This window comes from Papio anubis, chromosome 13 (genome assembly GCF_008728515.1).
Source record: "Papio anubis isolate 15944 chromosome 13, Panubis1.0, whole genome shotgun sequence".
NCBI classification, from domain to species: domain Eukaryota; kingdom Metazoa; phylum Chordata; class Mammalia; order Primates; family Cercopithecidae; genus Papio; species Papio anubis.
Genome location: NC_044988.1, coordinates 30,699,318 through 30,716,822, shown reverse-complemented (window position 1 = coordinate 30,716,822; position 17,505 = coordinate 30,699,318). Strand labels below are relative to the sequence as shown.

Below are 17,505 nucleotides of genomic sequence, written 5' to 3'. Positions count from 1 at the left end.
ATGCTTAACCTAAACAAATGCTTTACATGCTTATTCTTCTGTCATTGCCTTAAGAAGAGATTCTCCTGGGTAGCCTCCCTTCATCCTGGGCTCTAGAACAAAATGTATACATCAGTCCCAGTCAAGCTGAGCATGAGAATAAATCCTTATGATTTTGACTTATAACTTATGACTGAGTTTTGGGATAATTTGTTATGAAACATTATGGTGGTATTTTCCTATTCCTCTTATTTTTTTTAATTAATTATTTTCCTTGTCTTTTCTAGGACTTTTTTCTTTTTTTGAGACAGAGTCTCACCATTTTCCAAGGTTGGCCTCAAACTCCTGGGCTCCAGTGGACGTTTCACCTCAGCTTCTTGAGTAGCCAGTGCTACAAGTGTGCACCACCATGCCCAGCTTCTAGGGACTTTTTAGGGGAAGCTATCTTCCACTCCTGTTACTATACTTGTCACCTTTAGGGAGAAGCATACTAAATCTGCTTTCAGGCCTGGCCTTTCTTCTGAGCTTCAGGCTCACACATGATCTTTACAGAATAAGTACCTGCTTGATAGAAGAAGGAAGGGAGAAATGAAATCACATTAATTAGCTGCTGCTATAAATGTGTATATCTTTTAAATAATCGGTGTTCAATAAATGTTTTTGATTAGTTAATGGAAATAGCTACAACTTTAATTGTAGGGAACATTACTTGTAAAAACTTACCTCAAGCTAGAAACAATCTGGCCTTGCTTTCCTATTGTACTTTGTCACTTGAAAAGGATCACTTAAAGAAAAAAGTCCTAAGTTTCAAATTAATATCTTCCTAAATATTTTTGCTCTAGTTAAGCATTTCTTTCAAGAATATAAGTGCTTATATTGCTGTAATCTGAAGCTGACATTTACATAAAATATTTAGTTTCTCCCTTCACTATAGTAGAAAGAAGCATGGATGCATTGGTGGTGGTTTATTGAGATAACTTTTTAAATAGTTTGGTGTTGGCTTTGAGGGTGTATTAGGGTAATCTATCAAGATAATCTATCATGACAATGGAGTCAATGAACAAGGGAGGGAATGACTGCTGAAGTGTCAGGTGTTTGAAAAGTAAGGCACGAAAACAAATCATTTTGGAGATGTAGAAGACAAACTACATTCTGAAATACTTGGGAAGGTGATTGAGATAAGATGCTTTTCTTCCTTGTTTAAATTTTGTTAAAATAGACTTTAGGTTTTAGATTAGTTACAGATTAATAGAATGTTTGAGAAGATAGAACAGACAGTTCCCATATAACCCTTCACTCAATTTCCCCTATTATTATCATCTTATGTTAGTATGGTATATTTGTTACAATTAATTAACCAACATTGAAACATTATTGTTAACTAATATCTATAATTTATCAAGATTTTCCTACTTTTTACCTAATGTCTTTTTTTCTTCTCCAGAATGAAAAGACATCACATTTTCTTGTCACGCCTCCTTTTGGCTGTGATAGTTTCTCAAACTTTTCTTGTTTTGATGGCCTTAATAGTTTTGAGGATTACTGGACAAGCGTTTTGTAGGATGCCTCTCTACTGGAATTTTTGTGATGTTTTCTTCATATCTAGACTGGAGCTATGGGTTTGGAGTAGGAAGACAAAGAGGTAAAGTGACAGTCTCATCATAACAAGGGTACATACTATCAACATGATTTATCATTGTTGATATTGACCTTAATCACCTGCTGAGGTAGTATATACCATGTTTTTCCTCTGTAAAGTTAGTCTTTTCTCCATAGTGTGCTCTTTGAAAGAAAGTCACTATGCACAGCCCACAATTAAGCAGTGGTGATGAATCCATCTCCTTTTGGAGGAAAAAAATCTACATAAGTTATTTTAGAATTTCATATGAGACTTGTCTCTTCCTCCACTTATCCATTTAATTCAATTATTCATTTATGTCAGTATGGACTCATGGATATTTATTTTATACTTTGGGTAATAACCCAACATGACTTAATTTTCTTGCTCAAATTGTTCTAGCTTTGGTCATTAATAACACTTTCAACTGAACTAAATTGTCCTGTGTTCCTTTGACAAAAATTCCTCAATATTTGTTATCACTTTCTTACTTTTTTGTCACTGTAAGATGTCCCAGGTGCATCTTGTATATGTTCCACTTCAGTCCTAGAATCAGCCACTTCTCCAAAGAGCCTTGGTTTCTTCTGTTGGAGAATGGTATTAGAAACCACAATCTGGGTGCTAAGTGTGTTCATTGCCATTAGGATATTGTTGCTTCTAGTGTCCCTCAGCTGACAGAACAAGGGAATATTTGTATATGTATACTAACCCACGTGTACATACATATGTAAGTTATTTTATATGTAACCATCTTTATATTAAGTTAAACAGAAGTGCATAGTAATGTCTTCAACTGCAATCCATTACCACAGTGATCATTCTAGCCTCCTCACCTCCCTTAACTGTAAATTCACACTCTAACAGTGAGAAACCTGGCTTCGACCATCTGCCACACATTTAATTAATTTTTTCAGTTTCACTATACATATATAGCAGTATCAGAATTGTTAAGCCACACCTTCATGGAAATTTCATGGGAAATTCCATTAACTAGAGTACGGAGCTTACATGCAGTTCCTTTCGTCCTTAGTCTTGGACTTCATTCATTTCCCAAGTTGCCTATGTCAGTGGCTTTTCCCTCACCTACTTCAATGAGGTTGTTTCAGGTATTTTTAATACGGTTCTTTTGTCACAGTCTGGATTTCTTCCTGTGATATCCCAACCTCCTAAATGATTTTAAAAATTTGTTTATGTTCCAGTTTACTCTGTAAGTTCTATGGGTCTTAACTGTTGCATAATGTAAGGTATCCACCATTACAGTAGCACATAGAACAGGTTTGCCACCCTAAAATGTCTGCTGTGCTTCACCTACTCAAATCCTCCACTCTTCTCCCCAGACTCCTAGAAATGACTGATCTTTTTGCTGCCTTTATAATTTTGCTATTTTCAGAAAGTCATGTAATCAGAATCATAAAATATATCACCTTTTCAGCTTGGCTTCTTTCAGTTAGCAATATGCAGTATGCTATAAACCAAGGAACACCAAGGGTTGCTGGAGCCCACCAGAAACTTTCAGAAGCTGGAAGAAGCAGCAAAGATTTCCCCCTGGGACCTTCGGAGAGAGCTTGGCCCTGCCAATGCCTGATTTCAGACCTCTAGCCTCAACAACTGTAAGAGAATAAATTTCTGTTCTTTTAAGTCTCCCAGTTTGTAGTACTTCCTTACAGCAGTACCAGGAAACTCATATAAAACTCATAAATACTCAATTGTCTTGGCCAGAAGTCTGACAGGGGTAGAGATGGAAGGCTTCACGAGAGAAGAAGGGAATGAAGAAAGACACAGAGAGAGCTGTGGATGCCAGCAAAGAAGAGCTATGCCTTCATATTGGGTAGGGTTCTCCAGGGAAACAGGAACCAATAGTATGGATAGATGGATGGACAGATAGACATACATACAGACAGATAGATTTACTGTAAGAAATTGACTTATGCAATTAGGGTGATTGACAAGTCTCAAGATATACAGTTGGCGAGCTGGAGATCCAGGAAAGCCAATGGTGTGATGTAATTCCAGTCTGTCATGTTCAGGGGTTTTGGGTGGTCCTAAGTAACTAGATTCCCCAGGGGCAACTCCTCCCATTTGGTCCAACTCAGATGAAAGGTACATCCTAGACCATGATGCTCAAGCAGTTTGTTCTGGTAATTCTCTTACAAGATGAATAGTTGGAGTAGGCTAGGGTTCTGGGCCAGAAACAGGAACTGACTGGCCAAGAGGGTCTCTGTCTGAAGATAATTCTCAGAGTTTGAAGGATACTTTCCTGTTCTTTTACTTATGTTCAGTCTGGGTCACTTACCAGGTGTTTCTTTCACGAAGGGAGTCTAAACTACTCTTGTAAAGGTAAGCTTTGTTTTAAGGTTTATGAAATTCACTTCTGTGTCAAGGTAGCCTTGTCTTCTGGAAACCCCTTTGGCCTGGGTTGCAAATCCCCGGGGCAGGCTGCACTATCCTGCTAGGTAACATAGAGTGTAGGCCCAATGAGATGACTGAGTGAGCTTTGCTGTTATAATTACAGCCATGATTGGTTTCTTACAGAATACCACACTGGCTGACTCTGAGGCCTGAGAACAAGGAGAGCCAATAGTGGTAGCTCCAGTCTAAAAGACAACAGTTTTTAGACTCAGGAACAGCTGCTGTTTCAGTTTGAGTCTGAAAGCAGGAAAAAAAATAATGTCCAGCCCATAAGGAGTCAGTCAGGAGAAGTTGCCCCTTACTCACCAGAGAGTCTGCCTTTTTGTTCTATTTAGTCCTTCAACTTATTGGATGAAGCCTACCCACATTAAGAAAGGCAACTGGTTTTACTCAGTCTACCAGTTCAATGGTAATTTCATCCAGAGACACCCACACAGATACACTCAAAATAGCATCTGACCAGATGTCTGGGCAACCTGTGGCTCAGTCAGATTGACACATAAAATGAACCATCTCAGCCCTACCTCCTGGCAGGGCTAGCATGGAAACAGCAAGTCCCTGTGGAGCAAAGCCCAGTGGTAAATGGAGGCAGATGGGACACCAAGGGACCTATATGCAACCATAGCCAGGAAGGCACAGATCGCTGTCAGCCTGAAGGAGCCATGTGGATCTGCTTCATATGGTTTGACTACAACCAGAGAAAACTAAGAACACGGCAAAGGAGGATGTCCCATTTCTCTTCTGTAAAGTTTTGGCCATGCATGAACCTCTGAAATCGTGACATGACCCTAATTGAAGTTAAGTTTCTCACAACCCCAACACAAGAGAACTCAAATAGTTTAGTTCAAAGAATATAAAGGGACAAAATAGTTACCACACAATTGTGTTACCTGGGATTTTTACTATGTACAGCAAACCCTGGCAAAATAAAATGGGACGGGACAACCCAAAATACCCCTGAGATCAATTAAAGTCCTGTCACATAGAACCTGCTCTAGTGAATGTTAGCTTACAACTGGACAGCAAGCCACTTAATTCTTAAAACCCAAAAGTTTCTCTGCACAACCCACAGCTCTGATTCCACATGGGAATACCGAAAAGCATCTCCAGCTCTACTACCTGATGCTATGGAGGGATTTACTATGCTCTGTGAAGCTTCTACTGCCATTGCCAAAGCCACCCAAGAAGAAGGTCCTTCAACAATAGAGAGGGAAGCTTTCAGAACATGCACATCTGATGCTTCAACTCCCAAGTGCTAAATGCACCAAACTCACTATTATGATGAAGCCTCTTCATCATAATTTCCGAGGAAACCAAGGTATCCTAAATGTTAAATCAGGGCCACATAATGGAATTACTGTGGAACTCAGGCATGTAAAAATGCTGAGGCCAGCAGGTTAGGATCTAAGACTCAATGCTAGACTGATTGGGTCACAGAGAGCATCACCAGGGCTAAAAGCTTGAGGATGTGGTGCCTTTTGGGAACAAGGTAGACTTTGGTGCCAGGAAGGCTGGGGTTTGAATTCCAGCCTTAACACTTACAGAGACACTTAACATCTCGGTTCTTAAAAATTAATAGTTTTTTTTTTACCCATATTTTCCTCTTCGGCTTGGTTCAGGGCTTACATTTCTAACTATGACTTTATACCTTAGCAAGAGAAAGCCATTTTAGGGGGAAATTTTCCAAAATTGACACAGCTGTCCAGCCAATCAGCAATTACTAAATGATCATGGTTTAAACAGCAAATGGCTTTTTAGGAAAAACATTATTGAAGTTGTTGCTTAATGAGTTAACAAATGGACGAATAAAGGAGAGGAGGAGAGGGATGGATGAGAGCAAGCCTAGGAGAAAGAAAGCATTAGAGGAGCCACTTACTGCCTCTTCTCAAGTGAGATTCTTAAATGCAGAGTATCAGTTGCCTGTGGCTTCTGAGGACATAAATTGTGGTCACTTCTAATTTGAAACACTCTTGAAAGGCCATTGCAATATTATCCTCTGTCACTGCAGTGGCCGGGATTACCTGGGGAAATCACACCTTTGCAGCGCATGTGAGGGAAACTAGGGAAACAGACATAATGAGTGGCAGTTCTTGGCCAATCAGCTAGGCTAACAGAAGGTTCGGTTTTTCAGAACAAGCCTCTCTAGGCTTTAGTGAACACGTGATGAGGTCACCTCAGGCAGTAAAGCACATTTTCTCTCGTGTTAGGAGACTCTTCTGATGCTAGATCTTCATGGCACTGAAGAGAAGGTCCCCATGGTATCACCCAGGTCAGCTGACATGCATACAAGTGCTCCTGTGTTCTCTGACTTAGGGATCACAGTCAGAAGAGACCTCAGAGAGCATCTGACCTGCCTGGCCCCTTCACATTACAGATGAGGAGCTGCAAGCTTGAGGAGAGAAGGTGATTTTTCTTAAGGAAATTCAGAAGACGTCCCTTTGTTTTCCCCTTTTGTCCTTGACAGGCTGGATCTAGCTTCAGTCGTGCCACTGTGCATAACCCTCAGTACTCAGATGATCTCGAGGAGACAACATGGTGCCTAATTTGAATGTAAATGTCAGAGTCAGGTGGAGCTCAAGGTGCCTCTTGGTTTACTCATTTATTCCTTTTCCTTTAAGGAAACAGATTCCTTGGGGTTCTTCAACACCTTATTTCTCATTCCCTAAACTCGGATGGAGAGGAAAACTATAAAGACCTGGCTGTTGGTTTTATAAAGAGCTTTCACACACATTATGGGTTTGGATCTTCACAAGGACATGATGTAGTAGGTAGGACAAGTAGATTTCCATTTTACAGATAGGTACAGTTCTGGGGGGAAGGGTACAGTCAGACCTATCATTTTCAATCCCAGATAAATCATCTACTAGTATTCCTTGCTTTCTTATATATCCAGGGAAACCCACTGCATCGCTTAGAAGCAATCTGAAGGTCTTTTTTGTTCATTCTCTAGAACTTACCTAGAGCTAGCCAGGCCTTGCCTTCTCTGTTATTACAGAGCAGAGAGTGAATCCAAACTAAAAGGCATGCCCCAAGGACATACTGCTTTTCCATTGTACATTGAACACATTTTTGATTGGCATTGACTATTGTAAATCCTTTCTTAAATATTTTTATATATTACTTTTTTCAATAGGATTGAAAAAAGTGAAAAAAAAGGTAACTTGAATGTAAGAACAATTGCCTTCTGTGTTTGTTCGTGTCAAATTCAGAAAGCTTTCCATTGGAAAATATCTGTAATTAAGTGGTGCTGGCAGGAAAAAAAAAATATTGGATTGCAATTTACTACCACCACTACTTACTGCTTGCTCATATTTATACAGCACTTTAAATGAACACTTTCTTTTTTTCTATTACTCCCATTTTATAGATGAGGAAATTGAGCTTCAATGAGTTTAGGCAAAATGCCCTTCCTATGTATCCCTATAAGTGCCTTGCACAGGTACTCCAGAAGTATTTGTTGGAGTTGAATTGAAGAGCATTCACTTCTATATCATTTTTGCACTTAATATTTGAATTAATGGCTGAACCAGTTTTTTTTTTTTTTTTCTCAGAGAAGTGCACACCATGGAAAATGTGCTTCTGGGAATGCAAATAGCCCACTCGATGTATTAGGCAACCATAAACAAATGGAGATTTGCACAGATGTAATTAAGAATAGAAAATACAAACCTATGTGCAGAACCATGATTTACAGTCAAATTCACCTGCCTTGAAAGCTCATATTAGATTGCTCCTCGTTTGATTACCAAGCTGGTGTTTCAATGCAAAGCATATGCTTGTGGATCTGCAGGCTTACCGGGCCTATGAATTAGCTAATATCTTTGAAATGAACCTTTTAAGGGAGGATTGGTTTATGCCTCAGCAATGCAAACATATGCAAGTGAAAATATATGCATCTCAACTGGTTATTTTTGTAGGGAGGACAAATGTGTAAAAATATGTTTACCAGGAAAAAATTATGGTTTTGACTTTTTGCCAAATGTTATACAAATAATTAGTGATGTTGTTAAGTGCTCAGCAGCTCTCCCAAGACTTATTTTTTGGCATTAAATATGCTCATTCTCCAGTGTATGGGCACCTATGGTATTTTAAAGTGTTCATAGAACACGGCTGCTAGCTTGACTTATAAAACGGGCTGCTGCTGTTTTTATCCCTTTCATCATATATCTGAGAACCTAAAAAGGGATGGATGAGTCTTTTGTAAAAACATTCAACTTAACTTTTCAAAATTGTAAGTTCAATATCCTAAAGCTTGTTCATTTTGTCCACATTCTCCTATTCACCTTTCATCCTCTTCTCTCTAGTATTTTTATATTTAGAGGGTAAAATTTCTAATACCAAATCAGAAAGCAGGAGTTAAAGGGCTGGAACGCCAGAGCTTAGGTTTTCTCTCCCACTCATCCCCACCCTTCAACCTTTTGACAGCTGAAAATGTCTAAAAGAACGTTTCTTCAACTCCACTTTCCAGACTCAATCAAGGGATGCTACTGATATGAATACACTGTTCCCCCAACAGTAAAACTTGGGCCTTATTACTACATAAACTCATGAAGTTTATCAATATTGTTGGCTGCCTTGACCAAAATGCAGCAGCTGTAGGATGTCAATAATGTAAAATCCCCTCCTAAGTGCTGACCTGCTTGCCATGGTCAGTATCACCAGGATGGAGCTCCATACCAAGATCTTTCCACTGGAGGGGGAGCCTGGCTACAAGAGAGCCTGGGAGGAATAACCTGATGAGTGCCAGAAGGAATGTCTTGTGTTGGAGTCAAATAGCAGAATTGTGTCTGATAGTTCTTATAACCAGAAAAATAAGTTATGCTGGGGGAGAAAAACTTCTGCTCAAGACAAAAGGTCTACATTGAGCCAGAGTAGCAAGTCAAAAATGGGCACAGTTGTGCTGGAAGTAAAAATCCAAATTGAGTTGATGAATACATCAGAAGAGCAGGAGGCAAGAGTAAGGAACCACCAAAATGAGAGGCAATCTGGAAACGTCCCAGAGCAGGGCACCATGGCAGAGTGAAAATAAGTAGAGTAGATCAGACACCTTCTGAAGATTCCCCCATTTTACACATCTAGAATCTGACTTGGCACAAAGAGGTCAACTCCCCTGCATGAAGTCCACGCAATTGACCGACGGCCCCAGAGAGAGTGAGTTGGGTTTTATGTTCTCATGGTGAAGATTCCAAAGTCGTGATTCTAGATAGACAAACATTTCATGGACTTCTCCAGCAATGCTCACCCTTAAGAAGACTGGGAAAATAATAAACACAGAATCATCAAGGGAAAAAGAAAAGGAGAAGCAAAGAAGCCTGGATGACATACAAGATAAGACATAACACCCTTAGGAAGAAATATATTGATTGTATTGATAGAAATCAAGAAATGTTTGTGATCCAAGAGAAAACTCTTCACAACAGAATCTTAAAAAATAGCCATGCAAATAAGGGCCCATTATTTCCCCCTCTGCATGGAATGACTGGCTTTGAGTTTTAACATGGGAGGAAAAGCCAGATGGCGGCAGACGGGCTTATTATAGAAAGTCCACTTGTACTGAAGTTTTCTCAGCATTCTCCATCGTGGCTGAATGAGGTTTTGTTTTGTTTCCTTCTTAAGTGCAGGGCAGGCAAGTACCAAAATTTGTATAAAGTCTGAAACCTTTTCATGAAAATGTTCTATTCAATACCTCCGATACATGATATATGATGCTACCACAGGAAAACTAGTGTTGCTACAGACGTTAATCATAATTATGAAAATTTTTAATTTAAATGTAGGTCTGAACACACAAAATACAGTGCATGGCCATCTGTTAGTTTTCCATCTGGGCTCATTTGCAAAATACATTCTGTTTCACTCCCCCCTCCCCCCTCTATTTATAATCTTCCCTGGAAAACAAATATGCCTAATCTATGGCATGCCAGAGCTGAAGTTAGCTATTTACAAGTGGCTTTTAATAGACATGGTTACACAGTTGAAAGCAGCAACAGAAACTTCTTCAAGTTTTTCTTTTTTTAATTGCTGGTAGGACACTTCCTTAGACTTTTGTTAGTAGACTTGCTTTGAGAATCTTCATGTAAAGATTACTTTACAGCTTGTCTGTAAAGAATAAAGAAAACTGGAATATTGCTATATTTCTCTCTTGATATGATGGTAAGGATAATGTCTAAAACTCTAGAGCTGTCAAAGCAGCATTATTTACAATAGTCAGCGTGGGAACAAGACAAATGCCCATTAACTGATGAATGGATTAAAAAATGTGGATATCCATAAATGGAATATTATTCAGTTATTAAAATGAAGTACTGATACATGCTACTACATGGATAAACCTTGAAACATTAAGCTAAGTGAAAGAAGCCAGAAATAAAAGGTTACATATTGCATTATCCCATTTATATGAAATGTCAAAACGAGGCAAATCTATAGAGGCAGAAAGCAGATTAGTGGTTGCCTAGGGTTAGAGGGTGAGGTTGGGGGAAATGAAGAGGGACTCCTATTAGGTCACTTTTTAGGAAGATGAAAACGTCCTAAAATTAGATTATTATGATGGTTGTGCAATTCTGTGAATATAGTAAAAATACTGAATTGTATACTTAAAAGAGGTGAACTTTATGAAGTATGTAAATTATATTCTAATAAAGGTGTTAAAAAGCTATAGAGCTAGGCCAGGCATGGTGGCTCATGCCTGTAATCCCAGCACTTTGGGAGGCCAAGGTGGGTGGCTCACTTGAGGTCAGGAGTTTGGCTAACATAGTGAAACCCCGTGTCTATTAAAAATATAACAAATTAGCTGGCTGTGGTGGCATGTGCCTGTAATCCCAGCTACTCGGGAGGCTGAGGCAAGAGAGTCACTTGAGCCTGGAAGGTGGAGGCTGCAGTGAGCCGAGATCATGCCCTCGCACTCCAGCCTGGCAGTAGAGTGAGACTCCACCTCCAAACAAAAACGGAAACAAAAACAAAGCTGTAGAGCTAGAAGGAGATGATGATTATTACCCAGTTGGTTAGTGTTAAGGTTTCTGGGCCTGGATTCAAGGGTTCTCCCTGACACATAATGCTGAGTGGCATTAACTAATTCTCCTAGTGGTATGAACAGAGTGGATTGAAGAGAAGAGATCCAAATGGAAAGACCAGGTAGGAAGCTAGTACAATGGTACCAAGTAAGGCTAAGAAGGGCCTTTAAAAATGGCAATGGCAGTGAGGAAAGAGCAGCTTCTAGAGTGCAGTAGATCTTTCAGAGGTGGAATATTTATGAGTTTGTGTCTGATTGATTATGGGGGAAGCGGGGGAGGTGGACACAGATGGGTAAGATGGTAGGTGATCAGGAAGTCTAGAGTAAGTAGAAAATTGAAAAAAATAGAAAGCCGATGAATCTAGATCTTAATATGAGTTCGTGCCGTCAATTGGACACAAAATGGAGACACTGAACAGGAAACTGGTGTGACAGAACTCAAATTTTGTCAGAAAGCCTAGGGCCACAGATAAAGAAGGGACTCATCTGTTGAGCATGGGTAGTGAGAGCACTGAATGGATGTGGCTGCTGCAGAGACAGTACAGAAACAAGCAGAGGCCAAAAACAGAATGCTGGAACTCCTACATATAAGGGGAGGAAGAAAAGAGAGAAAAAGGGGGAGGGAAGGTAAAGTTCCAAAATAAAGACGGGAAACCAGGACAAGTTAGCAAAAACAAGGGAACAGATCTAACTTAAGCCAACTGAAGGCTATCAGATAGATTTTGGAATTTATCAACCAAGGCCTCATCCTTTGTCGGAGTTTTTAGTTTACTTAGGCAGCAAGTAGAAAATTCAGGAACTGAAATCAAATAAAAGCTCTGACTCCGGAGATCAGGCAACACGAGGAATAATCTACAAGAATTAAACTGATGAGATGAGAAAAAATGAATGGCATTAAAATACGGACGAAAGCAGCTGGAAATTTTGAGAACGAGGCTATCATGACAAAATATGTTGTAAGAAGGAAAATATAGTCTCCAGATGATCCGCTGTCACAATGGGGGTGAAAATACACAAGTAGGCTTTTCTTGCATTTCTGCTATAGCGGAGTGCAAGGCCAAATATTAAGCTGAGCCTCAGTAGATTAATACATTTTGCTTATTTTCAAAATGTTAACCAGATTCTGTACTTCCCAATCTTGAAAACTTTAGGCTGAAAATAAGGGCAAATGGAGGCCTCTGATAATAAAATCTAGTTGCTCAAATTCCCACTGGGAAACTATAAAATAAGGAGTCCACTAGGTGGGTACCTCCTCAGGACACTGTTATTCTAAAAAACAAATACTGTATATTTGTTTATTTATCAGGTCCATGGCTCATTGCTGGGAATGCACAGAAAAGCAGGAAGAAGTCCCTGCTTGCCATTAAGGAGTTCACAGTTAAGTCACAGAGACAGACAGCTAGGCTAGCTGTTTCCAAATTATGTGATCCATGCTATGACAGAGGCCTGGCACATCCAACCCTGGAAAGGGCTGGCAAAGTGGAGCAGAGGAGGATTTTTACAGTGGAGGTCATGTCTGGACTGAATCTTGACGGATAATAGTACTTGTGTAGGAGACTGGGGGTGGAGCATGCACAGGAATTATTTCTCCCAGTGGGCAGAGCACAAGCCAAGCACAAGACCCAGGGTACAAACCAGCATGCACAATTGGGGAACTAATGTACAAGCAGTAGTTGGTTATGGCAATAGCACAAGTTGATTATGACTAACGACTGACTTGATACTGCAAAGAAGCAGGAGATTTTCCTGGAGATGTCTGCAGGGACAGATCATGGAATGCCATTCTTCTTCCAACCTTTCTTTTAGTGCCCCTCAAAATAGACCCTGAGACAAGGACTTGGGTTAGGTAGTTTATGAATCACAAATGAGAAAAGGAAAGAAGGGAGAGAAGTCAATGAAGGCTGAATGAATGAGTGGTTTACTAATGTGAGCACCTGGGGCTCCATCCATCCCACTGGAATCACCTGGGAAAGCAAGGCGCATGCTTCATGGCTGGGGCATTTAACGCACAACTCCCATCTCCCATGGGTTGTGGGTTGAGGCTCCGTCTGGGGGTGTTAATCCTTTCCCCTGCAAGCACACATTTTTACATTTTAATAAAGAGCATGCTGCCTGCTGCTGCTGAGCGCCCTCCCTTTGCTCAGGCAGAGAAACAGAGAAAAGGAACTTGATGTGGGAAGCTGACTGTGTGCAAGAAACTGTCTCTCGCCAGTGTGGCTGAACTCAGGTGGGAGGGGCATAGGAGGCAGAACTTCAGTGGTGTCTGCTAAACAACCTCAAATAGGCTGTTTCCTCTTTTCAATAATGCGCAGTCATATCTATCTCCACACCTTTGCTCAGGACATTCATTCTTCCTCAACCCTAAACTTTGAACACCCTTTAATCCTCCTTCAACTCTGAAGCTTTCCTCATCACCCAATCAGAGGACCTTCCTCTCCTGTGAGCACAGAATGTGTGTTGATACAGCAGTATATAACACTTACCATACAATGACTTGTGGCTTTGTATTCTCTGAACATCTATATTAGTCTGTTCTTGCATTGCTATAAAGAAATACCCGAGACTGGGTAATTTATAAAGAAAAGAGGCCTAATTGTCTCATAGTTCTACAGGCTTCATAGGAAGCATGATGCTGGCATCTGCTCAGTTTCTGATGAAGCTTCAGGGAGCTTTCAACCATGGCAGAAGGCAAAGGGGGAACAGGCACATCATATGGTGAAGGCAGTAGCAAGCAAGAGAGAGGAGGAGGGAGGTGTCACACACTTTTAAACAAACAGATCTCAAGATAACTCACTATCCTGAAGACAGCACCAAGCCATGAGGGATTCCCACCATGATCCCACCACCTCCCACTAGGCCCCAACTCCAGCACTGGGGATTACAATTCAACATCAGATTTGGGCAGGGACAAACATCCAAACTATATTACCATCCATTTATGTTGTTGGTTCCCCAAGGGAATGGATTGTGTCTTATCATCTTTGCATCATCCAGGGTGCCCAGAACATATTATTACTACTTTCAATGGCAAAATCTGCAATTACTTTTGCATCAATGTAATAGTATTGATTGATTGCTCATTCAAAAGGCAACTCCTACTTGATGAGCCTTTGGAAAACAAAGCCCTTCCAATAATTCAGCCAATCCAATGCTACCTCAAAATGCATATTCCTAATATTGAGATGGCAAGCCAACCCATTTTTCAAGGTAGAGGAATGTGTTGTATTATAATGTAAATCAAATTAGCTCTATAAAGAGTTTTGACTTTTGATAACCTTCTGTTGAAAATAAATGAGCTGGTAAGAGTCAGAAAGTAGTTACATTTGAAGCTAAACTGAAGAATCAGAACAGATACAAGACATAAAAAAGAGATGGCATACCAGATTTAAAATAATGTGAAACTTTGATGTCTGCTTCCTAACAATTTATTTAAGATGATTTGGCCTTTGCACCACTTTAATTTTGGATACCTTTATTCCCTATGGATGTTGTGAAGTGTTGTATATATATTTTTTAAATCCAGATTTGATATTTATTTTGGTGTGTATTTTCTGACAGGTCAACTGGCATGGAAATCCTGGGCTTTGGGAGGTCTGAGTCTCATTTTTATATTTACCCAGAGAACATGCTGTTTCTCACTAAAGTCAGTTGAACTATATGGGCCAGTTTCTCTTGTCAGCTTCTTGTAAGCTTTGAACTGGAAGAAGAAATACACAGCAGGGTAATCGAGCCCTTTGAAATTTGGGACAACTAGGAAAGATGCACTGTGGTATTGATTTGTAATAAGCTTTGTTCAAATGACATCCATCTATAACATAAGGATTCTTTTTGGATTAAGATGCCCAGTGGTTATAAATGAAAAGCTGTTATCTTTTTTTGGAGGGCGGGGATAGTGATGGTGGTGTGAGTACGTAATTTTCAGTTATTTCCTTTGTGGGAATTTTTTGGCATTTGAAAAAAAAAAAAAAAGGCATGTCCTTTCATTAGTGGCACAAAAGGTAGTGTAAAGGATGTGCCAATTTAGAAGTTAATACATCACACAGTTTTCCTCACATGGAGCTGAAGAAGCTGAAGGAGCTTCTCTCCTGGGCTCTTTCTACTGATGCTCCCTGTTTATCGAGCCCTCACAACATGCTGGGCAAGGTCCTAGTGCTTCACAGCTCAACGTTCATCTCATTTTATCCTCACCAGGACTCTAGAAGCTGTGCATCCGTCAGTCTTGTTTTACAGATGAGGACACAGGATCAGGAAGGTGAGATAACCTGGCCAATGCTCAGTGCTAGTAAACGGTAGCACTCAGATAAGGATTGAGATCTGTTTGCTTTCATAGGCCAAGGACTAGACACTATACTACACTGCCCACCTTCAGCTGAAAACCTCTCCTGGACAGGGTAGGTGACTAGCCTGCTGGGTGTTTACAGACTACACCTCCTCATTGGTGTAAGACAGGTGAGTCCAGTCATTTCAGAAATAATTCTTTAAAGTAGTTTTAATTTAAAGCTAATCTCTTTTCAAAGGGCTTAATTCTAAAAATCCACTTACTCTGACTCCAACCAAGCTGTCCTGGAAATGGTTGGAATTGGGATTTTTTTGGGTTAGTCTCAATTAGGGCATGTAATTCCAATTAGGATTGTTGGGGTCTCAGTGTTCTGGAATTTCAAGTATCTTAAATCTGAATTGTTTAAATCTTGATACCTGCCTGTATTCAGTATTGAAATTTTGACAGAATGGTGCTTTTCTTTAGAAAGCAGTTAGGCCATTTCACTCCCCTATTTAAAGTCCTTTTGTGTATCTTACGGCTTTAATTTTTTTCCCAGATTACCTGTGAGGTTGAGTATCTTATGTTTATCAATCATTTGCATTTCATCCAGAGTAAGCTAGGACCTCAATCTAATTGCAGAGCCCCCTAAAGAAGCCTTTAAATGAAATATACTTCCTACCCCGTTCCATCCCCCATTATTATACAGACACCTGGATGAAAATGTGATCAGAGGATTGGGGGAACAGGGGAGCAGGGTGAGGGAGGTTCTCAGGTCTAATTTGCACTCCTTTCCAAAGAGTCTGACATTGTTATGAGTTGAGTGTGTCTCTTCAAAAGATATTGAAACTGTAACCTTCAGTACCTGTGACTGTGACTTTATTTGCAAATAGGGTCTTTGTAGGTGATCAATTCAGATGAGGTCATTAGGTTGGGCCATGATCCAGTATGATCCAATATGATCCTATGAAGCCATTAGGTTGGGCCATGATCCAGTATGATCCAATATGATCCTATGAAGCCATTAGGTTGGGCCATGATCCAATATGTAGGTGATTAGTTAAGATGAGGTCATTATGTTGGGCCATGATCCAATATGAATATTCCTAGTAAAAAGGGAATTTTAGACAAGAGACAGAGACACAAGGAGAATGCTGTGGGAAGAGTGGAGTTTTGCTGCTACAAGCCCATAAATGCCAAAGATTTTCAGCAAATCACCAAAATCCAGGAGAGAGGCATGGAATGGATTCTTTCTTACATTCTCATGAGGGACCAACCCCACTGACAACTTGATCTTGGACATCCAGCCTCCAGAACTATCAGATAATACATTTCTATTGTGTAAGTCACCCAGTTTGTGATATTTTGTTATGCTGTGCCAGGAAACTAATACATCCTTTCTCCCAGGAATAGGCTTGCTCCTCTGCCCTCTCTTTTCCTCACAAGATGTGCATTTTCTTAGCACCTCCTTCAGTTTATAAAAGGACCAGGACTTTTTCCTATAGTCATCCTACCGGAAGAGGCTCAAGCCCAAAGTACAGAGGTATATCAGACAGGTATCGAGGTCTGTCCAGAGGAACATCATGTGCAGGGTGAAGACAGCTGTCATCTCTCTCTTTTTAATGATATCGGAAGAATGGCAGATATCAGAAGAATGGCAATGTCATGCTTTAGCTCTGGGATGGTAATTAATCATCCCAATTTTCTCTATTATGCCACTTCTTTTATTTAAGCATGCCATTTTAGAGAATCCGAGATTTTTAGGAAGAGAGGAGCTAATTTATAGAGGACACTGTATGTGGGAACACTTATTTAATATTTAACTATGTGAAATATGAAAGCATAATGAAGATACTCCCCCAGCCCAGGGCTATGTGAATGCACTTCTTATCATCTCTGTTTGGATTTGGTGCACAGACAGGCCTGCAGCTGGAGGCCTCCACATCCCTGTGGAAGGGCGAGCCTTGCTTTGTGGACCTGTACTTTTCTTCACCTCCCTTTGACTGTCAAAGATAACTGATTGATGTTAATTATTTTCTTAGTTATTTGTAAAATAAAATTCTTTTTTTTTACTAGCTTTTTAAAAGCATTTGGAAATGTCTACATGAAAAGACTCTGAGGAGAGTCATAGCTAAGAGGAGTGGGAAGAAGTCTTTAGTTTCCTGAGAAACTTCACTCTTGTTTCAGTCCCTAATAATTGGTTTCAGAATCTTGGGGTTTTCGAGAGAG

General features: G+C 40.1%; 1 long non-coding RNA gene across 1 annotated transcript; it reads right to left on the bottom strand.

Annotated features, from left to right (window-relative positions):
- Positions 1-319: 319 nt before the first annotated feature.
- On the bottom strand, positions 320-15,577 carry LOC108582421. The gene is made up of 3 exons (XR_001895904.3): positions 15,561-15,577; positions 1,400-1,592; positions 320-543 (listed from the first exon to the last, which is right to left on the bottom strand). It is a non-coding gene; the product is annotated as an uncharacterized LOC108582421 (long non-coding RNA).
- Between the last annotated feature and the right edge of the window lie 1,928 nt (positions 15,578-17,505).